Source organism: Phyllostomus hastatus, unplaced genomic scaffold, assembly GCF_019186645.2.
Source record: "Phyllostomus hastatus isolate PE091 unplaced genomic scaffold, TTU_PhHast_1.1 phas_scaffold_21, whole genome shotgun sequence".
NCBI lineage: Eukaryota > Metazoa > Chordata > Mammalia > Chiroptera > Phyllostomidae > Phyllostomus > Phyllostomus hastatus.
In genome coordinates, this window is record NW_025334017.1 from 23,983,726 (window position 1) to 24,009,794 (window position 26,069).

General features: G+C 42.3%; 1 long non-coding RNA gene across 1 annotated transcript in view; it reads right to left on the minus strand.

Annotated features, from left to right (window-relative positions):
* Positions 1-4,258: 4,258 nt before the first annotated feature.
* The window catches only part of LOC123833309, a 43,971-nt gene continuing 22,160 nt past the window's right edge, over positions 4,259-26,069 (minus strand). Inside the window, exons 3-4 of the long non-coding RNA XR_006788203.1 lie at positions 6,893-7,053; positions 4,259-4,503 (exon numbers count right to left, since the gene is read on the minus strand). This is a non-coding gene — a long non-coding RNA (uncharacterized LOC123833309). The remainder of the gene's footprint in view (positions 4,504-6,892; positions 7,054-26,069) is intronic.

Here is a 26,069-nt window from a genome sequence, read left to right on the forward strand (position 1 = left end):
CATATAGTTCGGAGTTCGTGAAATTGTGTGATAGACAGTACCCACGAGAATTTATCTGAAGATTACAATACAACCCAGGTGAATTCTAAAGCTTTAAGGAAATTGTTTCAATGGTTAGCATATGGTGTTGCCAAAGAATGTAATATTCTGTTACTTAGACTTACTGATCTCCTCCACTTAAAAAAAAATGAGTCATAAAAAATTCCTGATGGGAAATAGCCTTGAACATTTTTAGGAATCATTAAAAATTTTCAAAAGCATGAAAAAGTTGAAATACATTTGAAAACACTGCAACTTGAGAATAAATATTGATTTTTGTGGTAAAACCATTGATAATATAGATTACTTTCATTCTAATATTCCTGATATTCTAAGGTGAAAATATTTTTCTTTTTAAATAGCATTTACTTTTAGAAGTTTATTTCATCAATATATAAAGCAATTTTTTTAGCATTCATGAGTTGATTTCTATAAACATATAAACTCACAATCATTGGAATGATGAAGATGGAATAGTTGTAGGACATGATAAAGATATTTTTTCAGTTTATTCAGTACTATTTTTCAAGAAGACTAAGAGTGCAAAGAAAAAAACAACTATTGATTTATGCAAGCGAATCACAAAACACATCAAAGCCTACACTTAAAAGAGAGGTTCACTGATGATGAAAATAGGGCCAGCACTCGCTACCCATAGTATAAAATTATTTGCAGCAAACCAGAGCCAACGGGAATAAAATGCAGGGTTATACCTATGATGCCGCTGCTGACATGAGTGATAGTAACCAAGACTCAGTGGAATGTAAGCAAAGCCAAGGCCAGTCCCCAGGTGCTCACGTCATACTGCTCTGCTGGAGTAGTTACATGCAGTCTGGAGGGAAGTAGGGCATCACAGCTCTCTCAGTGCTGTCGATTCTATTTTCTATTGGTCGCGCGCCTGTGAAAATACTGGCAATATAAAAGCATTTATAAGTGCAGCGTAATGCATTGGAAGCTATTCTCTTTGAACCTACAGAACTGGACATCACAGTTCATTATCAGCTCCAAGCTGTTACAATTGCCTCTTTAATTACACACATTAACTAGTGAATGGAACAGTTTGCTGGTAGAACTTCCCAAATTTGACTTGTGCTTACTTAAATGTCTTTACCACGTGCTAAGTATGTAGGTGGGTAATATACAATTGTCACTCTTGCCATTCGAAGATTTCCAAAATAGTTTAGCATTGGCAAGAATTAAATAAAATGTACCCTATCTTTTGGATACAGACATCTGCCTTTGCTTCTGTAGGTGTGGCTTAAATTAGAAAATGTTGAAGGAAAGTATAGTACGACCAAATCTTTGTGCTTTGTGGTCTTTCACTGCCGAACGCAGTCACATACCAAGTCCTGGTTCTGCCCGTGCAAACACTTCTGCATCCTAAAACACAACTAACTCAGGCAGTGTGGACGCACGAGAAAAACCCTGTTTTGGAAATAGCTAGAATCTTACCAAATGGGTTCATCTCAAATCCTTTGCCTTACGCTGATGCATTCTGCAAGACTGCTCATCCTGCAGCCGAGCCAAAGAATCCCCATGGGACTGGAGAGTCCTTGGCGAAGCCACACACCCCGAAATGGGTGTAGTGGGGGCTCAAACCAAGGAGGAATATTTCAGTCAACGTCATGCACTCCAAAATGTGTAGCAGTCCTTTCTCATAGTTTGAAGCAGATCTTCAAATAATTGAAAGTGATAACATTTCTCTTTGGCATGGAGAAGAACCAAACTACAAACATTTCTCTGTGACCTTCTGGGTTTTGTTCCTTGTCACTGACCGATGCCACCAGGAAAAGAAACATGTTTTCTGAGCCCATTTTTGAAAATACACATACCACTAACTTCTTTAAAACGGTGAAGAGTCTTTGCCGAGCAAACTTTGAGGGGAAGGAAACTCCAGCTCGGGTTCCAGGAGGCATCCATCCCTGGACACCTGGCTGCCCACCTGTTCACCCACCTTGGAGGAGAAAGCCGCTCTGCAGACGTCTGTGCCGAAGACCTGGCCCACAGCCTGGCCTGTGCCGCGGGCTTGTTCACCGTCCTCCAAGCCAAGGCCTTGCGTTGCTATGTTTTCACGAGATTTTGTCAGCTAATAGTAGCAGAATATTATCAACCAGACAGAATAAGACAGGTCATGGAGGGCTGATAGGATTTGAAGCAGCAGTTTGCATGTGTGCTTCTGAGAAAAAGAAGAGCCCGTCCCTAGTGATGCTCGTGGGGGGCAGGGTGGGGGGGTTGCTCACAGCCTGGTGTGTTAGGCGGAGAGTTAGGGTCGTACTGAATGAGGTGAATCTTTCAGACCAAGGTCCTGAAGTCAGTCCCCAGTCCAGTTCTGCTGGAAAAATAAAATAAAATAAAACCAATACAAACTGTTTGGCCAAGCCTACACACTTGAAAGCATAACTTGGAAACAGAAAGGTTCAAACTTTCCGTCACTGAAGCACATGCTTCCACAGGCTAGAACTGAGAGTGACAAAGACACTTTTTGGATTCCTCTGCAGCCTGAAAACGGGAGTGACCCAAAAGCCCCCAGAATACTTCTGGGTGTACTTCTGCTCAGACAATCAAGTGCAAAGGGAATCCGTGATCTGTTCCTTGTCGACACACAAGGCAGTAGTGAAGCCGACCTTGCCAAAGATGACCTCATTGCCTTGAGAACAAAGGAAATGAAGTCACGTGAATTCCACTTGAAGGGTTTGTGGAGAATCCTGGTGTTCTTGATCCACGCCCATCCTTAGCTGGCCACGATTCCAAGTCTCTGCCACAGGCTTTAGTGCATTAGGGTTTCAACCCTCAGTTCCATCAACGCTACTTAAAGTCAATCAAATGATAACTCTTGTCTTATCTTTTCAAAAACCACACAACTTCTTATTAAATCAAAGGCGTCTCTCTGGAGGCAGTTGTGAGAACACAGCCAGGGCAGGCAGGATTCTAGCGACCCCCGAGGACCCCACCCCTGGTACACAGTTTATAGGATCTCCGCCCCTTGCGTGCAGGCAGAACCTGTGAAAATCATGGGAAGTCACTCTTCTGATTAGGCTTAAATCAGTTGTTAAACCAAAGGGAGAGGATCTGGGTGGGCCAAACCTAATCAGGTGAGTCCTTAAAGGGGCCATGCCCTTTGGGAAGTTGAAGAGACACACCCGTGCTGGCATGGAAGCAAGCAAACAGTCCTGTTAGGAACTGCTTATTGGGGGCACGTGGCAATGAACTGAGGACAGCATCCAGGAGCTGAGAGTGGTCACCAGCCTAGAGAGCCGACAAGAAAATGAGGGCCTCAGCCCTGTATTGAAATTCTTCCAACAGTCGGGATGGGCCATGAAAGCTACCCCAAGCCTTCTGCTACAGTTGCAAGGTTCTCGGCTTTCCTGTGCCCCGACTTCTGACGACAGAAAACTGGAAATAATAAATGGCTGATGGTTTTTTTTTGGGGGGGGGGATAAAATTTAAAAATCAAAGAAGCAGCATCTTTTTCACTAAAATTACTTTGGAGCAGAATTACTTATTTCTTGTTCTATGTACACTTTTATTTACAGTAATTTTTCAAAAGGTGACCATTAATTTTTGCTTGAAAATTCAAATCAGAAAAACATAACTATTTTGTAATTCTCTGAGAGAAGGACAAACATTTTCCAAGGCAATAAAATGAGTGTTATGCCAAGTCTCATGCGTGTGTTGACGTGCGTTTTTCTGGGAGTGAAGTCCATCGTTCTCATCAGCTTCTCATAGTAGTCCACGATTCGAGCAACGTTTGAACCACACGCAGACATAACTAGGAATCATGTCCCATTCTCGAAATCTAAGTAAAGATCAATTTTTTTTTTACTCTGTAAGTGGAAGCACATGTGCACCCAGACAAACATACCCTCCCCAGCTCCAGACCTCGCTCCATTCCCCTCCTAGCAAGTGGACTTGAATGTGTCTGGTTTGGTTTCTATCAAAGCTTGGGAAACTCAGGGCAATCTCATTTGGATGACTTTAGGTTTCTTTCATCTTCTTTATTTAAAGGGGTGAGTAGCATTAAGGGCAACTTTTCAGTGAAAGCAAGAGGCATGTGAGATGTCCAGCTCTATTCCTTCTCTGGTGTATTTTTAAAGAGGAGTGGACAGAGACAGAAAGCTCCAAAATGTACATGCAAGGCTTAGTTATGAAGAAAGCAACCAAGGACTTTGCACTTTGATATTATTAAAGCAAATTCAATAAAAATTATTTCTTCAATTCATTTACTGTTCATTCCAAAACTTTATTATGCACAACTGTCTTTTATGCATGAGGGCACCACTCCCCACACACCACCAAGGGACATGTGCCTGGAGACACTATTTGTCGGTGGGAGAGACCATTCAGTGTCAATCCATCAACAGCCGTCAGGAGGATGTACCCATGGCTTGGGATAGGAGCACCAACCGGCCCCCACGAAGGTTCCTTCCATGACCAGTCATCATATCATTAGCACGGGCCTGCCAACTGAAAGAACAAATCAAAAACTACTGTCTGTGACAATAAAATTTTATTTTTATTAGTTCTCTAATATCTTTAGCTGTCTACCCCTAGCGGCCAATCCAAGTCACCACTTTCACAACATTGCCTCCCACAGACTATCACTTCCAACAATGCAGACTTTTTGAAAGACTTCGTTTTTCAGGTATAGTTTTTGATTCAAACAAAACTGAGAGGAAGGGACAGAGATTGCCCATACACTGTCTTCCCGCACACAGGCCCCATTATCAGCATCCCTCGCCAGAGTGGTTCCTTTGGTACCAAGGATGAACCCACACTGACGCATGATAGTCACCTGAAGCCTAGAGTTTGCATTAGGGTTCTCTCTTAGTGTTGTACATTCTATAGCTTTGGACAAAATATAATGATATATATCCATCAATGTAATATCATACAGAATATTTTCACTGTTCTAGTCATCCTCTCCCCCCCAACACACCTAGCAACCACTAATCTTTTCCTGACTCCATAGTTTTGCCTTTCCCAGAATGACATATAGATGGAATCATACAGTATGTAGCTTCTTCATATTGGCCTCTTTCACTTTGTAATATGTATTTAAGGTTCCCCCACGTCTTCTCACAGCTTGATATTCCACTTCTTTTTAGAGCTAAATAATATTCCACTGTCTGAATGGACGACGGTTTATGCACTCACCTAGTGAAGGACATCTCGGTTGCTGCAGAGTTTTGACAACTACAAATAAAGTGGCTGTTTACATCGATGTGCAGGATTTGGGGCATATATGCTTTCAATTCCTTTGGGTAAATACCAAGCAGTGTGATTGCTGGGTTGCATGGTAAGGGTATGTTTAGATTTGGAAAGAAAGAGAATGAGAGAGAGAGAACCACTGAGATGTTTTCGGAGTGGCTGAACACTTCGCATGCCCACCAGCAACAAAGAAGTGTTCTTGTTGCTCCACACCCTCCCCAGCAAGTGGTGGTGTCAGTGCTCTGGACTTGCACCATTCAACTAGATGGTTAGTGGTGTCTCATTGTTTTAATTTTCATTTTCCCAATGACGTGTGATGTGGAGCATCTTTTCATGTGTTCATTTGCCATCCATACATTTTCTTTGGTGAGGTAACCATTAAGGTCTTTGGCTCACTTTTTTAATTGGTTGTTTGTTTTCTTACTGTTGAGTTTTAAGAGCTCTGTGTGTATGTTGGGTAACATTCCTCTATCAGATACGTATTTTGCAAATATTTTCTCTAAGTTTGTGACTTGTCTTTTCATTATCTTGGTAGTACCTTTTGTAGAGCAGAAATTTTTAATTTTAATGAAGTCCAGCTTATAAATTATTTCTTTTATGAGTGGCGCCTTTATTATTATATCTAAAAAGTCACTGCCATAGCCAAGGTCATCTAAGATTTTTTCTATGCTATCTCCAATAGATGTTATAGTTTTGCATTTTACATTTAAATCCATGATCAATTTTGAGTTAATTTTCATGAAGGATGGAAGGTGTGTGTCTAGATTCTTTTTTTCTTTTCTTTTTCCTTTTTTTTTTTTAATGTGGGTGTCCAGTTGCTCCAGAACCATTTGCTCAAGAGACTATCTTTGCCCCATTGTATTGCCTTTGCTCCTTTGCTCAATGACTACATTTATGGGAGTCTATTTCTGGGTTCTCTGTTATATTGATCTATTTATCTATTCTGCTTTTGAAATTTATTTTCTTGATTACCTATTTCAGATTTCATTGATTTCTGTCCTAATTCTTAATTGTTTTCTTTTATTTACATTGAATTTAATTTGTTCTTTTTCTAGTTTTCTATGGTAGAAACTTAGCTTATTGATTTTAGATCTTTCTTCTTTTCTGTAAATAGGCCTCCAATGATGTAAGTTTCCCTCTGAGTAATGCTTTCACAGCTTACCACAAATTTTTGTAAGTTGTGTTTTCATTTTTATTTAGTTCAAAATACTTTTAAACATTTCTGGCAATTCCTTCTTTGCTCATGTGTTACTTAGAAGTATGTTGTTTAATGTTCATGTATGTTGAGATTTTTCAGTTATCTTTCTGTTATTGATTTTTAGTTTAATTCCACTGAGGTCAGAGAACAGACATCGTATGCTAGCTATTCTTTGAAATTTGTTAAGGTGTGCTTATGGCACAGAATGTGGTCTATCTTGGTAAATGTTTCACATGACCTTAAGAGAAATGCATATCCTGCTGACAAGTTTCCTTCTATCTGCGGTTCTGTCACCTCCTAGGGCCTGGGCGCCCTCCACTGCAATTGTTTGCATGTGGCAACAGGTGGTAATTGCACCAGAGGTTTCAGGGGCCAGGCCTGAAGCTGCATTCCATTGTGTTGAGCAGTGCACATCCTGTTGGGCAGAACACAATCACGGGACCTCACCTCGTTGCAAAGGGATGAGAAAATGTGGCTTCCCGGCATGCCACACAGGAGAGAGCATGGGTACTGGGGAATGCCGTGCCGTCTCTGCTGTGGTCCGTGTTTCTGGTAACCAAAGGTCTGTTTCATTCTTTCCTCCACACATGGACCACTGTCCCCTCACCCTGCAAAGAGGAATGACCCAAAGCCTCAGTCAGTTTTGACATTCAGTGTGAAAGTCAGGATGCTCAGATGAGGTGTTGCTGTGCAGTCCTCTCCATCTGGCCTGAAAGTGGCTCCTGTGTACACCGCCGCTCTCGCACCCTGGACAGCGAGCTCATCCTTACACTTTGCACCGTGGCATCTCGAGTGCCTCACCCTGGTCCCAGCCCTGCCTTCTGCACACACTAATAAAATAGTGGAACACAGGATTACCACATTAATCACTCCCTTTGGAAGAGAAAGTGGAAAACACACAGCAGTCACTGATCCTTACAAATTTGAAATCCTCTCGGCTTTCACACCCTTGATTAAGCCCTGATTCTCTCCCCTGGGAGGAATTTTCCATTGTTTTCTGTGGCTCTGCACCTACCCTTTTACATAGTCTTCATTGTGCATCTTTTTCTTTAGCTACAACTGAAACGTATATTTGGGAGGGTGCCCTCCTTAGAAAAAAGATCAGGGGCTCAAAACTTCTTTGGAATAGTGAAAACGTTTTTGGTCTGGGTTGCTGGACTAAAAAGCATTGTAGGCTTCTCATCTCTTTACTTCAAGTCAGTTCCACGTGCCAGTAACCTTACCCCAAATTCCGTCCTAGACAAAGTTTTCGAGGCTGCCTTATTTTTTTTATTCCGAGTCTGCCCTCTCCCTCCTTGCCTCTTTCAACTTGATGGTGTCTGCCTTCAACCTGGCAGGCCTGGCTTGGAGGGCCACAGCCTCGATCCGATCTTTAACGCAAGGCTGAGCCACGTGTTCAACTGAGACAAGTTCTCGGGACTTCATTGCTCAAAGCCTTATATTTGCTTATATCGTTCAATCTGGAGCCTAAAACAGTTGTTCTCCAACTCCGCGAGACCCTGAATTTCTGGACTTTATCTTTTCACTTTTGCGTACAAATTGGCCAATTTTTTTTCCTGTGCTTATTTTTTTTCTTTTTTCTTTCACTTTTATTAGTCCTTATTATATGCTGAATTTACTTCTGGGCCATAACTTTTTGTTTCTTCAGTTTCTTCTGGGATATTTTTTCTTCTTCTGTGTAACCTCCCCCCTGGTTCAGGAACAGTCTGCCCTTTTTCAGTAGGACCATCTCAGGGTGGCAGGGAGAGCTCACGTGTAGGTTAATCTGTGCATGAGCTCCGTATGTCCAAGGCTGCACCTTAGGAGCTTCGTTCACCAGGGCGTGCTCGTGACCAGGGAATCTACATCTAAACCCTTAAGTCCAGCATTATTCTTTGCATTTTTAAGCATGTGCAGCAAAAACTCAGCACTCTTTTTGGGCCACCAACCCTGCATCCAGTCCCACTGTTCGGCCCAGGCACACCTGCCGACTCTACCACTGCAATGACGGAAGGTCACACATCGCTTCTGCAAAGTGACATCCTTCAAATACTTGGTGTCTCCTCAGATCTGCACATCATTGATGGCCTGGGCAGTTTCACGAGTGTTGTTAAAGTGAACACGAAGATTTGAACCTCTTGATTTGCATTATTTTGTGGGGTTTTCTGGGTCAAGTGAATAGCGAACCATTTTCAGAGGTCACCTCTGGCCGCTTTTGTGAAGAGTTCATCTTTTAAGAGTCTGTCAAATGCAGCCAATAAGAACCAACACACTACTAATATGTGGCTTTCTAACTTTTTTCCCACAGAGCTACAAGTTCAATGGGCATACAGTCTGCCCCCAAGCTATCACAGGTGACAGTTTTACCACTGAGTTTTGCCACTGAGTTACATGGATTTGTAGACAGCAGCCTGCTGTATCTGTTTTCTTGCTGCTTACTACATGATGCCACAGGTTATTTTGTTTGTTTGTTTGTTTGTTTACATTTTTAGTACTAACTTTTCTATTACCTTGGTTGAGAAATTCTGGTTACTATAACAAATCACCCCAAACTCAGTGTCTTGACCCAACAAAATTCGTTGGGTCAAGACAATATTTCTAGCAGGCATCACGGTCCAATGTGGGGCAGTGCCCATGCTCTGCATTATGTGGTCATTCAGGAGCCAGGACCCTTCTGCCTGGGGCTCCAGTATCTTCTCCGGCCTCAGAGTCCGTCCCTGAGTCCTCTGCATTGTGGGTCATAAGGCAGAGAGGGAGAATTTACATTTGGAGGATGGTACCTGAGGGCAGCACATAGCACTTTTGTCTGTATTTTATTGGCCAGAATTCACTCCTGTGCCCTGACGCAAGAGCAACGGAGCATGTATTGCACGCACATTTGCTCAGTGAAGACATGGTACTTTAACCAGTGCTTGCTAAGGTACAAGGCCCTTTGTCCATCTATTACATGTCCGTGGAAACCAGATTTATTGGAGCTCCTGTCTATCTTTTGTAGATTTGTCCTTCTCTTGCTGGCAGGTTCACAATCATCGCTTCCTGTTGCTGTTCACGTGCCAGTCTGCACAGCCCTTTTCTTGCTTTTACTGCTCCAGTATGCTTGTCAGCTGGAAGCCAGGTGACAGGCCTTATTAGAGCTGTGTGTAGTGCAAGACCACAGGGGCTGTGAGTCAGGATCCAATGGATGGTTTGGACTTCCTTGGGGGAAAAAAAATGCTTCAGTTGGTATACCGTCTATTTTATTTTCTCATAGATATGGGTTTCTTAGCTGCACTCCCAAGAGGCTGCAGATTGCTGAGCTCTAGAGAAGTGAGAGGTTGTAAACAAGTGAAGTTTTTATTTTAAGGTAGAGCAGCGTCAGCATGTGCTTTGGGTAAAGTTCAGACACAGTTACTTAGCTCTGAGTCCCAGGGTGCATGGCAAGTGAGTACCCTAACACTATAAACCTTTAACATTAGCTGTGCAGGTGGGTGTTCACATTATACTCGTACCATGAAGCCGGATTTTAAAATGAATCTTCTCATTTTGTGGACTTATCTCTCCATATACTGGGGGGCGGGCGGGGGGGAAGACATTAAGAGAAGGGTGGGTTGGTCACTCACATCCCTGCGAGCATCAGAGACCAAAGCTTCCTACAGTTTTGCTCTGACTCTCTGGCCAACGGGATATGATTTGTTTTTAACATTTGTATTTCCCCTGCCAAGGGCATGCAATTTGCTTGGTCTTGTGATCTTTTTGCCATAATATTTATTCTGTATTATTCCACAGACTCCATGGCAGAATTAATCATTCTTGGAACCTGAGCATTCAGCTGCTGCTGAGTCAGAACCCACTCGCATGAAGCTGTGGGAGAAGGGGCGGGAGGCTTCCTGGTGAACCTTCCTCTCCGAGACAGATGCAGTCACCAAAGGAAAAAGCCCTTGAAGGCTCAGCAACGACGACACGTGAAAGTAAGCCAGGAGTCGGGGTGGTCACCATCGTTAACGTTACGGATTTTTGTCATTGTTAGTCCCAGTGATGGAAACTGTTATTCACCCCCAATGTTTATTCTCCCCGTGCTTCTCAGTAGTGGAACACACGGTTACATAGGCACTTGGCCGCTCGGAAGAAGCCCTGTGTTGCCCGGCCTTCCTGCCAACTCCCTGGACCCTGTGACCCAGGTCAGGCCAGTGAGAGGCGGCAATCACAATTCCGAGGAGGTCTCCCGATAGGGCAAGAGTATGTCTACTTCTTTCTGAACCGCGACGTGAAAGCTTTATACTGAGAGTGGGCAAGCAAGGAGAAGGAAGGAGCGTGGGCCCCTGCTCACGCGCAGCCTCCACAGCAGTTCCAGGTGGCTCTTCCAGACTTCTGCGCAGCAGTGAAATACATTACTGTCTTGTGGAAGCCACTGTCGCGCTGATTGTTCTGTCACTTGCTGCTGAGTGTAATCCTGACCAAGTCCCCATCTTTAGAATGAATATTCTGTACCAGCAGAAAGTGAGCTTTTCTTTCTTTCTAATGCAGCATCTGGGCACACATAAGATTGAAATGGGAGTTTAGAGCAAGACCTTTCAATGCAATCAGAGACTTTTCCTGCCTGCCTGAGATCTACTTAAAACTCGGTATTTGGGGTGACATTTCTTCTCTTACCATTTACCAATGAATTGCTGATAACAAAAAAAAATCCATTTTATGGGTAGAGTGTCCTGGTGAACCTGGCAGACACTCTCCAACGATCTGTGCGCACAAAAGATTAAGGATATACATGGGATTAAAGTAACATCAGATTTGAAGCTTATTGTAGATTTCTCGTCACCTAAAAAGAAAAGGTAGGGACTGTCCGTTCCAGCGGAGGGTGTGCGTCTGGCTGTCAGAGACGACAGTGAGGGTGGGTTCGAGGTGACAGAAAAGCCTTAATCTTGAGGGTGGAGGCCTGGGAGGCAAAGCTCCCACTTGAGATGGGACCTCCACTGACTCACAAACATGGTCAACTGCTCCGGTCTTTCTCTGACTGGAAACTGGTGACTCTGCCTCCTTTAACATAGTTGATAAAACACTTCAAGCTGAATAAATGCCTGGAGGAGTTTCCCAGACCCCAGAGTTCCTTGGAGAGCCACTCAGAACAGTCAGCTCACGTGATGGTCAAGCTGGTCACCTCCGGGGATCCCGTGGATACGCTGGCCTCTGGTGTGACTCAGAATGTGGGTTGGGACTGTTTTTCAAAATGGCCAGTTAAGGACTGCTATGAAGACAGAGTCGGGGTACTTTTCCTATACTTCCCACTAAGTGCAGTGAAAAACCCTGAACATCGTACATAAAACAAGCATACGGAGACTGTGAGAGGTGGCGAGAAGAAGGCAGAATAGCTGGGGACATTGAGACCTGAGCAACAACACAGCGGAGGGTTCTCTGGGCTTTCTGTTTGCCTTGCCTATCTCAGACTGGGAGTCAGGGAAGCCAACAACCCCAAAATGCCAACAAGCTAAGAAAAACAAAAAGGCCCCAACAAAAGCCCGCTCTCTCCAGCCAAAACTCAGAAAAGGGGCAGCCTGGCAAGAACAGAAAACTTTTAGTTAAAAGCTGCTCTACTGTAGCCAAATACCACAGAAAAGAATACTGTAGTCCCAGCCCTACCAGTGCTAGAAGCCTAGATGGCTTCTTCCTGAGACTGGAATGTAAACTGCAAGTGGAAAATGCACCAAGTAAAGCCTATCTCCAGGGTGGTGTGAGGGAGGGCAGACTGGGGAACGAGAACTTTGTCCCCAGAAGAGGTAACAAGATCCCCTTCGTGGACTCCGTGGAGAGAGACCACGTGCTGAGCCTGGCCTCGTCCCCAACCCCCAGTAATGCAGCATCCCTTTCCTTTCCACCGGAGTGATGCCAGGGAGGCCAGTGGGCAGTCAGGACTTCCACCACTGCCCAGCAGTGAGAAGGCCACTCCCCACTCTGTGGTGTCAGCAGAGGACAGAGGGGTGTAAACGCAGGCCTGGGAGAAAGCTGGACCTCCCTCCCCCACCCCGCAGTAAGGAAGAACACCCGCCCCCATCACGTGTCCACAGAGCGGAGTGGGAAATCTGGACTCCTACCCCCACTTGGCAGTAACGAGGCAGAACCTCCCCCCTGCCCCTGCCAGAACAAAGTCAGAGAAAGCCAGCTCAAACAAAAAGGTTTTTAATAGGATCCAAAGTCTCATAGTACTCCCGAATTCCAGATTTAAATGAAAAAATCACTCATGATACCAAAACTCATTAGGATCACAAACGGAATGACAAGAAGACCGTCACTAGACGCCAGTATCAAGAGGATGGAGAAGTTAGAATCACCTGACAAAGCTTTTAAAGCAGCCCTCATGCAAATGCTTCATTAAGCAATTAAGAAGAGCCTTGAAACAAAACAAACATAGACTCAGCAAAGAAACAGAAAGTCTCAGCAAAGAAATAAGATGATACAAGGAAGAACCAAAGACAAAATTTAGAATTAAAACCAGAAACTGAAAACTCAGTGGATGGGCTCAATAGCAGAATGGAGGGGATAAAAAAAAAAATAAGTGAACTTGAAGCAGCTGGAACAATAGAAATTATCCAATCTGAACAACAGAGGGAAAATAGACTGAGCTTAAAAAAAGAAAAAGAAAAGAAACAAAAAAACAGAGCCTCAGGGACCTGTGGGATTCTAACAAATAATCTGATGTTTTGACTTATCAGATCCCTGGGAGGAGGAGAAAGAGGACAATAGTGAAAAATATTGTATTTTTTTAAAAACAAAAACAACCCCACCACACCCAGTATGGAATAATAGATCATTTGAATAGCCTTCTACCTATTAAGGAAACTGAATTTTTAAATAAAAGATCCCAAAAAGAAATTTCTATCCCCAGACAGAGTTTCACTGGAAAATTCTACCAAACACGGAAAAATTAACATCAATTCCACATGATCTCTTCCAGAAAACAGAGTACTTCTTGATTCATTTTATGAAGCTAGTAGTATTATCCTGATGCCTGCAGGGGATGTAAGGGAATGGGGGGATGACTGAAGAAAAAGATGAAAGCACTAGGGAAGTGGCACACGAGCTTTACTGGGCTGTGCTTGGACAAGGTTGCATGTGAGGAGAAGCCCCTCATAGTATGAGACCTCCAGAGGCTTGTGGCCAGAGAGCCACTATCAAGAAGCGGAGAAGGATGAGGGAGGTCCCGGAGGAGAGGGGCCGTATGTGTCCAGGTGGTATTACTCAGCAGCATGGTGTGGAGCCTCTGGGCCAGAAGACTCAAAAGGGCAGCAGCAGCTTGGGGTCTTACCGCCATAAGGCTCTAGCTTACCAATGGCTAGCACATGCTGGGTGAACCTGCATGGGATATGCACAGCAGGCAGGCCTTAAGTGGCTAAACATTTGCTTCTTGGAGCTATTTTGAAAATAATTGGGTGTTGGATGCATAAAAAAATTGAGTTTCTTACTGAGCCAAAGGGCCCCAGCCTGCAGTGAAGAAATAAACAACCTAGGGGCCAATATGGGGAGGACATCTTGGGCTCATTTATATAACAGTATGAAAACTAGACAAAGATAGTACAAAAAAGAGAGAAAACTACAGTACAATACCCTTCATGAATATTGTAAGTTGTTACACAAAAGTTCTCAACAAAATATTAGGAAAGAGAATCCAGCTATATGTATATAAAAGAATTATACACCATGATCGAATGGGGTTATACCAGGAATGCAAGGGTGGTTCAATATTCAAAGGTCAATCAATATAATCCACCATATTAATGGGATAGAAAAGTCATATGATCATATTAATCCATGCAGAAAAAGCATCTGACAGAGTTCAACACCCATTCATAGTAAAAGCTCTCAGAAAGAAATAGGAATGGAAGGGACCTTTCTCAAACTGATAAAGAAAATCCACAAAATCCTGTAGCTAACATACTTAATTGTGAATGCCTGAATGCTTTCCTCCTAAGATAGTGAACAAGGTAAGGATGTCTGCTTTCACCACTCCTATTCAACATAATCCTGGAACTTCTAGCCACAGCAATAAGGCAAGAAAAGTAAATGAAAGATTTAAAAGGAAGAAATAAAATCATCCCTATTTTCAGATGACACGTCTATATAGAAAATCTCCAAAACCCTCAAAAGTCAGAAAAATAACAAGTGAGTTCATCAACATTGACAGATACAAAATAAACATAAAAATCAGTTGTAGTTCTATATATTAGCAATAAACTTGTGAACACCAAAGTTTAAAAATATAACACCATTGAAGAAGGGAGTAAGAAGTATGAACTTCCAGTTATAAAATAAGTCATGGGGAGGGAGTGTACGGCTTAGGGAATAGAATCAATGATGCAACTATGTGTGGTGACAGATGGTCACTAGACTTATTGTGGTGATCACTTTGTAAGGTATATAAAGTATAATACACCTTGTAAAGTATATAAATGCTGAATCACTATTTAAGTATTTATATATACTCTCAGTATTTAGTAAAAATATTATTAAATAAATGCTGAATCACTATGTTGCACCCCTGAAACTAATATAATATTGTATGTTGTATGTTTTTCTAAAAGAAAATAAATAACAAAAACATTGGTCAAAAAAAAGAAATACAACACCATTTAAAATTGTTCAAAAAATGAAATTCTTAAGTGTAAATTTAACAACGTACATGCAGGATTTGAATACTGAAAATTACAAGAAGCTAATGAAAGAAATCAAAGAGCCCTCAGTTAAAAGAGACATAGAGTGTTCATGGATTAGAAGAGTCAACTTAGTAAAAATGTTAATCCTCAGCAAACTGATATATGGGGTTAATGCAATTCCTATAAAAACCCCAGAAAGATTTTATAGATATTACTACATTGTTCTAAAATGAATATGGAAAAGCAGAGGACCTAAAAAAGGTAAAGCAATTTGGAAAAGGAAGAATAAAGTGGAAATAAATCCAAGACTTACTGTATAACAGTAATAAAAACTGTGTGGCATTGTGGTAGAATACACTTAGATCAATGGAACACAAGAGAGAACCAAAAATAGAAATACAGAAATATGCCCAGCTGATCTGGCAAAGATGGAAAAGGAATTCTGTGAAAGAAAGATAGATTTGTAATAAATGGTTCTGGAATGACTGGACATCATAGGCAAAAAAAAAAGCCTCTACCTAAGTATCATGCCTTATACAAAAAATTATTCAAAATGTATCACAGACTTAGATGGAAATTATACAACTATAAAACTTTAGAATAAAAGCAGGAGAAGCTCTTCATAATCTAAAACTAGATAAGAATATTTAGTCTTGACACAAAAGCATGATCTATAAAAGGAAAAATTAATACATTGGATTTCATCAAAATTAAACATTTTGCTCTGTGAAATATCTTGTTAAGAGGATAAAAAGACAAACTAGAGACTAGAAGAAAATAGTTATAAAGCATATATTTGATAAAAGACTAGGGAATAGAATCAATGATGCAACTATGTGTGGTGACAGATGGTCACTAGACTTATTGTGGTGATCACTTTGTAAGGTATATAAAGTATAATACACCTCGTAAAGTATATAAATGCTGAATCACTATTTAAGTATTTATATATAAAGTATTAATCTCTAGAATATATAAAGAACTCTCAAACTCTCCGATAGCTGAGAGTTTTGGGCTAATGGGCTAAAGATATGAAGAGACATTTCACCAAAAAGAATATCCAAATGGCACCTAATTACTCAAAAAGATGTTTAACATCATTATCCATTAGGAAAATGCAAATTAAAACCAGCATGAGATATAACTAATACCTATCAAAATGCCTAATGGAAAGTAGCAACCATACCAGATGCAGTCAAGAATGTGAAGAAACTGAGTCACTCGTATATTGCTGGTGGGAATGCAAAATGGTACAACCATTCTAGAAAATAATTTGGCAGTTTCTTTAAAAACTAAACATTTGACCCAGTAATTGCAACCCTGGGCAATTACCCCAGATATATGAAAACTTTTATTCACACAAAAACCTGTACATAAATATTTATAGCACCTTTATTCATAACAGCCAAAGAAACAAAAACAATCCATTTGCCCTTCAACAGATAAATGGTTAAACAATTTAAGGTTAATCCATACCATAGAATACTACTCTGCAATAAAAGAAACCAGCTACAGGTAGATAAAATAACTTAGATGAATCTCTACAGGATTATGTTGAGTAAAAAAAAAGCCAGTCCCCAAAGATTATGTACTATGTTATTCCACTCACACAACATTCCTGAAAGGACAAAAGAAATAGGGAATGCATTAGCACTTGCCAGAGGTTAAGGAGTGATGGGAGTGGGAGGAAAGCGGATGTAGCTAAAGGACTTCATGAAGATCTCTGTGGTGATGGAAATGTTTTGTGTCTTGACTGTGTTAATGTCGATATCTGGGTTGTGATCTTGTACAAGAACTTTCCAACATGTTACCATTGGGGAAAACAGGTAAAGGGACATAGGATCTTTCTGTGGTATTTATCTCAATTGCATAATATTAACCTACAGCTATCTCAAAACAAAAAAGTTTGATTAATGGAAAATTCTTTTCTTTGCCTGATTATGAATCTACTAATCTATTAGGTGCTCCATGAAAAAGGTGGCCAGTTTTTGGTCTATAATTGTAAGTCTGGGATTTTCAAGCTGGTACTTAACATGAAGAATACATGTTAGGTGTAACTAGCTTCTAGGTGTACAAGCTTCTATTAAATTCTTTGCTCCCCGGAAGAGAAATCTGCCAATAACAACACCTGCTGCAGTTCTTACAGGCTTTTACTTGGCGTGTGACTTTATAGACCTCAGCCGGGGTGAGGCTCAGCAGAGTACCTGCTGCCTGCCCAGTGGTGTTCACAAGAATGTACATCAGAAACCACCTTGAGCGTCAAGAGTCAGAAAGGTCTCTTGACAGATCAGTTAATAATCTCTAATGGGAATAGACTGGCATTGTGGGGGGCCTCTCTTCCTCTAGACTTAGCCTTAGATTATAATAGTTTTTACTACTTTTGGGTCAGCTGGATGCATAACTTCTTGTCATGGAGGACAGAAACACAAACATTCCTTCTGTGCAAGCTACACGTGGATTTGTCATCATGATTTAAGAGTGGACTTAACAAGCATTTGATCCTAATGGCTAATGATTGCCAGAAAGAACAGCTTTGAATCAATTATTAAAAGCCAAATTCTCTATTTTGAGTAGATATCCTTTTTCCTTTTTCTTACTAGTTTGTCTCAAATAATCCCACAAAAGCAGTCAGCTCATTTATGGTCCAAGATCTATGGAGAAAAGGGAGAGAGATGTGTATGCCATCCTAGAGACATAGGGTGCACTTTTCCAGAGAGGGTGAGCTGACTCTGGAGGCCTCAGGTGACACCTGTTACCTTTAAAACTTGTCCGTGGTCTTTCTCGGGTGGTTCTCAGTGTTATGGGTTTAGAAATCTAGTTTTGTCAATTACACTCACCTTAACCAAGCCTATGAGATTACATATAAAACCAAAACACCAATGCATTCACTTGCATGCTTTCCTTAATACTTTGGGGCTGCAAAGAAGGTATTTTTTCTTAAGAACCAGGAAATAAGGGTGCCCGCTGAGACTGCAGCTATAAAATCAAAACATAATGCAGATTATAGACTGAAATGCCTAAGTGGGTATGGGGAGCCCACTTTCTCCCTGTAGTCAAGTTGTTTGGGAAGCCAAATCATAAACTGAATAACAATTAAATCCATTTGCAATGCTAAAGATAATTGTGGTGATGGGAATACAGCAATTATTCCCATTACAACAAGGAGGTGTCCATCCTCTCCACACAGAGTTTCTCCACGGGGACACTGACGTTGAAAAGCGAAGGTAATCGAGACATTGCTTCTGAACAAGGGATGAGAGCAAGAGAAGTCGGGTTAATTCAGTGTTGAATGCTATCACACACACATAGCATGCCTCCAGCTCACTTTAACGAGGTTCTTGACAAGGAATCTGAACATTTAGGGCCACTTGGTAACAATCTCCTGCTCACACCTCCACTTGGGGATTGGTCTTTACAGCCCCCCCCACCAAAAAGTCAAAATTCAAATGCTGTTGACTAAGATTTCTGCTCCCCTAGACAGTGACCCTTGGCTGGGTGCCGCCCACACTTCCCTCCACACTTCTTCTGGGGTAGCCAAGACCTGCCTGGGTGGCATTCTCTCTCTTTAAGGAGATTTTGACTATTTTCTACTGCCACCTATTATGTCTTGATTTTGTAGTTTAGCTCCCAGTGGACCATCTTACTCCAAGCTCTTGAGCTTTAGCTCAGTGGTCTACAAATACTAACAAGAAAGTATTTTGCAACTTGTTTATCTCAGAAACCACCTCAAGAAGCTCTATGGCTCCAATCAATAAAGATTTTTTTCTTTTATTGACCCAGGTAGTCATTGGTATAACTGTTTTAACTCTTTCAAGGTCAAAATAATTTCAGTATTGTTATGGGGGTGGAAGCTTGGGTTTTTTTTCCACAGCCTGTATTAGACCAGGTTCCAGATCATTTTCTAAATAATCACTTCTACCCTCGGTGTGGTGTGAATAAACCAAGTAACATAAAACTGAGCCCACACATGCAGGTCACTAAGCTAGATGCTACTTCGAAGTATTTATGTTTAGTCTTTATTTGATAAAAACTGATACAGGTATACAAAAACAGTTTTTTATTCCCCCTTTTAAAGAATCTATATTTGTCTGTTTTCTGCCAGGGGCTCTGATGTCTTACTTTTGTCACGGGGTAACATTGGGTGACAGCCATTCATCTGCTAGAAAGACATACGAAGGCCCTTCTTGTGGCCGGGCTCGTAAACTTTCTCTGTGCCACTGACAACAGTTCCTCTTTTCAGCCATGAAAACTGCTCGGGAAAAGTGCTTCCATTTACCGTGGAATTGTAAGCACGGAATTCCTCTCAGTGCAATGGTAGTGGGTCTTTGCTGTTGCACACCCTTAATTAGCAGGCAGCTTCGCCCAGGAGTTTATCGCTGGCAGTGGTAAGGACGTCCTACACTGTTTCCTTAACCCCAGTCCCTGGTTCACATCAGCTTGCATGATGGCACACCTTCGCTGCCACGTCTTCTCTCGGTCATCATCAGAGGAGAGACTGGACCCGGGATTTAAGACAAGGTGCCCTCACCCCAGAGTACAGGAGCCACAGGCGTCTGAGCCAGAAATTGAATTAGGGGGAGCATGAGAGCAAGTATTTCAGGGTCAGGCTGCATGAGGTCATGCACGTGGAGAGCCTGGTGCCCTGAGCTGTGCCCATGTGCAAACCTGTAGCTCTCTGGGCCTTTCCCAACATGCACACACCAGGCAGAGACGTCTGCCCACTGCAGAGAGAGAGCCAAGGGGTTAATGTACACCACTCTGCCCCCCTCCCTCCCAGATTCTTACTTTCAGGGTCTGTGTTGATGAAACAGATTGAGTGTTGCAGGTGGCCTGTGGCTTGTTCTATGAAGGCATTCCATAGAGACGTTCTTGTCTCATGATGACCTTCATACACTTCTTTGAAGTTTGTTAAACTAAAAATCACCGCATTTTTCTTGGGAAGTTATCTCCTAGACATTTATCTCACTGAAGCATTTTACCTCCTGATATTTAGTGTATCGATGCAATTACATCTTTCTTTTCAACCATCGCTGTCTCGTGGAGTTGTAAAAATAATTTGGCTCTTTTTGCTCCAAGGAATTCCTGACCTGCCGATGTCATTGTGCAATGTGGGGTTATGATGATAAAACTAACATCAACCACCATGGCCATCAGAATAATAATGGCGTTGAGCATTTCAATATTTTGAGCACTGTTCTAAAGACTTTACATCCACCAACACATTTCATCCTCAGTTTCATGAAGTGGGAGCTGTTATTACCTCCATTTTACAACGGAGGAAACTGAGGCACAGACAGGTTAGCTAGCTTGCCTAAGGCTATACGCACATCAAAAGAGATGTATGTAATTGCTCTTTAGAAAAATAATTTTTTTGTTTTTAATCTATAAAAATAATGAACTCTGATGGTTAAAAACAAAGTCCTGAGAATTACGATTAAAAAGTAAAAACAAAAAAATAAACTCCCCCAAATTCTACCACCCAAGAGATAATCGCTGATAATATTTAAGTTCCTCTATACCTCCCTGTGTATTTAGGGTCATACTGATTTATGATCATTGTAACTTAAATGGGATCAAGCGCACAATACCTTGCTGTAACTTTCTTTTCCTGCTTTATTGCATTGCCTGGTTGTCAGCAGCCCTCTGTAGATGTCAAAGCGTTATGTAAATCTCTCTGGTTATTAGAATGATTAGGGCTGAGGGGTGCCTCTCAGCTTCGTAAGAAGAGAGACCTCAAAATCAGAGTGTTTCCAGTCCCTGGAGGACTGTGGCTGTACTTCATAGCAGGTTTTATTTTAGCCTGCTGTGTCATGTAGCCTCCTTGAGAAGGCCACAAAGATCCTTTCTAGAACGCAAACCAAGAAGTGCTGCTGGCCAGGGGCTTGGATGTGAGGAGCTGATCCCCAGCTCTCTGGAGAATTAGCCAGGCTCCGGGCTAAGGATGGTTTAACGCTGTCTGGGAAATGTACCAGCTGGTGCTGTGGAAGCCCACCCTGCAGACACGTGCCTTCAGTGGTGAGCTGGGCTGAGAGCCGTCACCGTTATATGATTTCAGCAGGACAGTGACAGGAGATGGACTAGTGAGAGAAGTCCAAACCTCTCCAGCAAGCTAGGTAAGTTTTACAATGAGAGCGGCTCCAACGTGCCTCGCTGGGGGACCCTATTCCCATCAGTCCACGTGAATGACACCCATGAGTTGTGCAGTGCACAGCAGGAGTAGTCTTGAGGGGCCGCCGCACCGTTGACCAGCTGACTCTGGGCCTGCAGGACAAGCTTATATCCTGTGGTCAGTTGAAAGAATAGAATCCTAATGGAGTTTCAAGTGTAACTGCTGATACCTTGCAGAATACCCCCATGTCTCTGGTTCTCCTTTAAAAAATTCTTGTTGAGGAATCAAGTTAGGAAAGTGGTCGTGGGAGAGAAGTGCCTCCGTGGGAAAACGAGTTCTTGGCCGACTTTTGTGGGAGAACAGTCTCCGAGGCTCGCACACTCCTCTCGCCTTGGTGCCTCTTCGGGGCAGTCGGCGACGGTCGGTGTGGGAACGCCTCCAGCTCACCAGAAACACTGCTAGCATTTTGAGAAATGTTTTAAATTCTTTTTTTCATATTTACTGTATCTTTTATGTTACCTTTTAGTCCCCTTATACTGCCCTCCCAAGAAATGTTTTAAATTCTAGCTCCAGACTTTGATGAAAAAGTACAAACAAGAAAATGCACGTCATCCATAATTCTTCCACCCCAAATAATCAGGCTTAGTATTTAGGTCTATTTCCTTCTAGCCTTGTTTTTAAAGATAACTGAATATCCATCCATACAAGTTCATGAATATTGTATAAGCATATTTCCCAATAGTATTAAAAACTTCTTCATAAATGTAAAGTTTAATGGCTGTGGAATATTCCACTGCCCCAAGTTCTACAGCCACCAACACCGTCCTTCGAGGCAGTTGTCTCTCCGCAAGAGGTTGTCTGGGAGCTGGCGGTGAGATCGCTTCCTCCTGCCAGAGTCCTTGCACACTTCCATAAAAGGTCACCAAGTCACCCCCGTAGTCTCAGGGATGGACTGGTGAAAGGACACTCCTCTTTCATTCTTAATTTAATTCCTTAATGCCTTAAATTAATTCCTGTATGTGGTAAACAAACACACAAACAAAGGACCCCAACAAACTTCAAAGTGTTGAAAAATATATATAAAAGGCTCACTTCCTGGTCCCCAAATTGTCCTCCCCTCAGGTGACACTGCTGTCAATCCCTTGAGCATTCTTCCCAAGACGTACCGTGCACATGTAAGCCTGCACGCAATGGTGGCCCCCAGTGTTTTTTAACACGAACAACAGCGTAGTCTACCCTCTGCTCCGCCTTGCTCTGTGCACCCAGTGGATAGAAAGAGGGCAGTCGAGTAGCTAAAAGCACAGGATATGGGAGCCAGACTTCCCGGGTTTAAAATTCCAAACCACGGTTAATTAGTTGCGTGTTCTTGAACAAATTACCTAATCTCTCTGTTCTCCACTTCCTCGCCTGTGATAACGGTACTAATGATGGTACCCACTCATGGGGTCCCTGCATGGTGTTATGGGTTGAATTGTGTTGTCCCTGCCAGAAGACACGCTGAAGTCCTAACCCCTAGTACCTCAGAATGTGATTTTATTTGGAAATAGGGAATGTACAGAGTAATCACGTTAAAATGAGGTCACTAGGGTGGGCCCTGATTCAACAGGACTGGTGTCCTCATAAAAGGAGGGAGCCTGGATATAGACAGGTAACACGCACGTGGGGAGAATGCCATGTGAGCATGGGGGATGCTGCCACAGCCAAGGAATGTCTGGGGCGGCCAGAGCTGGAAGAGGCAGGGAAGGACCCTCCTCTGCGCGTTTCCACGGGAGCACGGCCCTGTTGACTCCTCGATTGCCGACTGCCAGCCCGTGGGACGGAGAGACAGTCAGTTTCTACTGTTCTAAGCCCTCTACCTTGCAGTCCTAGCAAACAAATGCATGAGGGTAAATGAGTCGATATAAGAGCAGAATTCAGACTATGTCTGATACTCAAAGTGTTAGCTGTCATTATTATTCAGTTCATCTCAGTCTTCCCCACTCCCCTCCTTTTTGGCAACCATCAGTCTGTTGTCTGTATCTACGGATCTGTTTCTGTTTTGTTTTTTCATTTGTTTATTTTTATTTTTATTTTTTTTAGTTTCCACAGAAAAGTGAAATCACATGGCATGTGTCTTTCTCTGTTCTCTGACTTATTTCACTTAGCATCATACCCTCTCCAGGATGCAGCCCAACACCAAATCATAAATTGGCTTAACACATTATAAGATATTTTTTGTGATTATGTGTTGCAATGTATTCAATGTATGGCCCAAGACAACTCTTCTTCTTCTGGTGTGACCCAGGGATGCCAAGAGGTTGGACACCCCTGCCTAGGCCATAAAAGGTGCCACAAATGGCAAGATTTCATTATTTTTTGTGGCTAAATAATAATCCATTATATGTGAGGGGGGGATCCAAAAAGCCTGTAATTTATTTATAAAATAATTGTGTACTTATGCTTACATGTTTAATCTTCAGTCACCTTCAAAGTACTCTCCATTTGAAGCGATATACCTATTGAGACTTTATTTCCACTGCTCAAAAAGTTTTTTAACTCATCGATTTTGATGCCTTTTAACACTTCTGCCTTTTTTTGTTTCACCTCTCCCACATCAGCAAAATGTTTTCCTTTGAAGACTTTTTCATCTGGGGGCAGGGAGGAATTTGCTTGGGGTGAGAATGGGTGAGTAGGGAGGGTGGGGCATGGGGTCATGATGTTTTGTTCAAAAACTGCTGAACACTCACCACGGTGTGGGCAGGTGCGCTCATAAACCATCCATCATGAAATGGGCAAATGCACTGGAAGAGTCTTAAAAAAAATTTCACTGAACACCCGCTGGTACACTGACACAGATGGGTTCCTAGAACACTCACGTAGCAGGGGAAGCCTGTACTACAGGGAGCCCACCCTCCAGAAGATAATACATTTCTTTTGAGGTTCCCCCATCGTATATACCACATCTTCTTTATCCATTCATCTATGGATGTACACCTAGGTTGCTTCTTTGTTTGGGTTATTGTAAATAATGCTTCAGTGAACTTAGGGGTGCATATATCTTTTTGAATTAGTATTTTTCTTTGCCTTGGATAAATACTCAGAAGTGGAATTGCTGGGTCATATAATAGTTCAATTGTGAATTTTTTGAGAAATCTCTATACTGTTTTCCATAGTAGCTGCACCAATTTACAATCCACCAGCAATGTCCAAGCATTCCCTTTTCTCCACATACTCGCCAGCACTTGTTGTTTGTTGATTTATTGATGACAGGCATTCTGATGGGCGTGAGGTGATACCACAGTGTGGTTTTGATTTGCATTTCCCTCATGGTTAGTGGTGGTGGGCATCTTTCATGTGTCTGCTGGCCATTTGTATGTCTTCTTTGGAGAAGTGTCTGTTTAGGTCCTCTGCCCATTTTTTTATTTGGATTGTTTGAGTTTTCTGATGTTGCGTTGTGTGAGTCCCTTATATATTTTGGACATTAACCCCTCATCAGATGTATCATTTTTTAATATCTTCTCCCATTCAGCGGTTTGTCTTTTTGTCTTATTAATGGTTTTTTTTGCTGTGCAGAAACTTTTTCATTTGATGTCTCATTCTTTCAATAACTACATACTTTGTTGGTGGCTTTGTCAAAATGTATCATTTAAATGTTTATTATCAAAGCAATACATTGTTTAAAGATTAGTACTAAAAGGTTTATAATGAAAAATAGCAGTATTTTTCTCTATTCATCTTCACACCCCCAATCTCACTCCCTAAAAACAAGTGTTTTCAATTGCTTGGGTCCTCCTTCTGGTGTTTTAATCCATATTTCTTAGTAATATACTTATACTGTTACTTCTTGATTTTTCAGTTTGAGATACTCTCTTCTGCCTTCCTGTTATGATAAACAAGAATCAGGACTTAGGAACAAGCCTACCCCCTACACACACACACACACACACACACACACACACACACACACACACACAGTTTCCCTCTCATCATTTTCCCAATATGATTATATAATCATTTTTAGTTATGTAACAGGTAATTAAAATAGATTTTTAAAGTCTCTGAGGTTGAATTTAGACTCCAAAGTTGAGAAAAATAGGTTCAAAAAGGCCCTGTGTTCTAAACAGAGATTCTAGACAATCACACAGGTCTTGCAGATTGGGTGGCCCCGAAGTGATGCTCCCAGCCTTAGCCATGACCTCCCTTGGGAGCTAACCAGGGGGCAGAAGTGGCCTGTGCTGGGGATTGCTCTGGGGAGAGCTGACAGTATTGTTTCCTGCCCCACACCCATGAAGCATGGGGGAAGGACTCCTCCCACTCCTCCTACACTGAGTGAGGGGGATTTCAAGAGGGTTCTCACAGAGAATGAGAGGTGCTCCCTGAAGTTTGAGGGGATAGTCACCTCACTTGGTGAATGACTCACACCTGAAAAAAACATTCTAAAGGCCAGAGCTTCCTGGAGCAGCCTGCCTGGAAGCAGGACAAAGAGTCAAGGGTGGCCAGCACTTCCAGGGATTGGCGGGGTGAGGATGTGGTTTTCTATGGGCCAGATTGGATTCTGTGGAACAGGGCTGCCAATAGGCAGCTTTCAGAAATTCCTCACCCAACAGCACTATCTTGAAGAGTAAACAATGACCCCAGGGAACAGAAGCCACGTGCTGAGGAGACAATTGTCAGTGGTCAGGCAACATGAGGCATTTTCCTGGTCTAGGAAAGTACAGGTAAAAATTCCTCAGTGGTGAGCTCCTCCCACCAAGTCAGCCTTGGACATAGGACTTATGGAGAGGACCCCCATGGCAGACAACAACTCTGAAGGTCAAGAGCTTTTCCCCCGGCCATGTCTCCTCTTTCCACGTCTGCATCTAACTCCAGAGGAGCCAGAGGCAGCACAGGGGTCTAGATGACGAGTGATGTTGAACCTCTCCACCCAGAGTTGCCA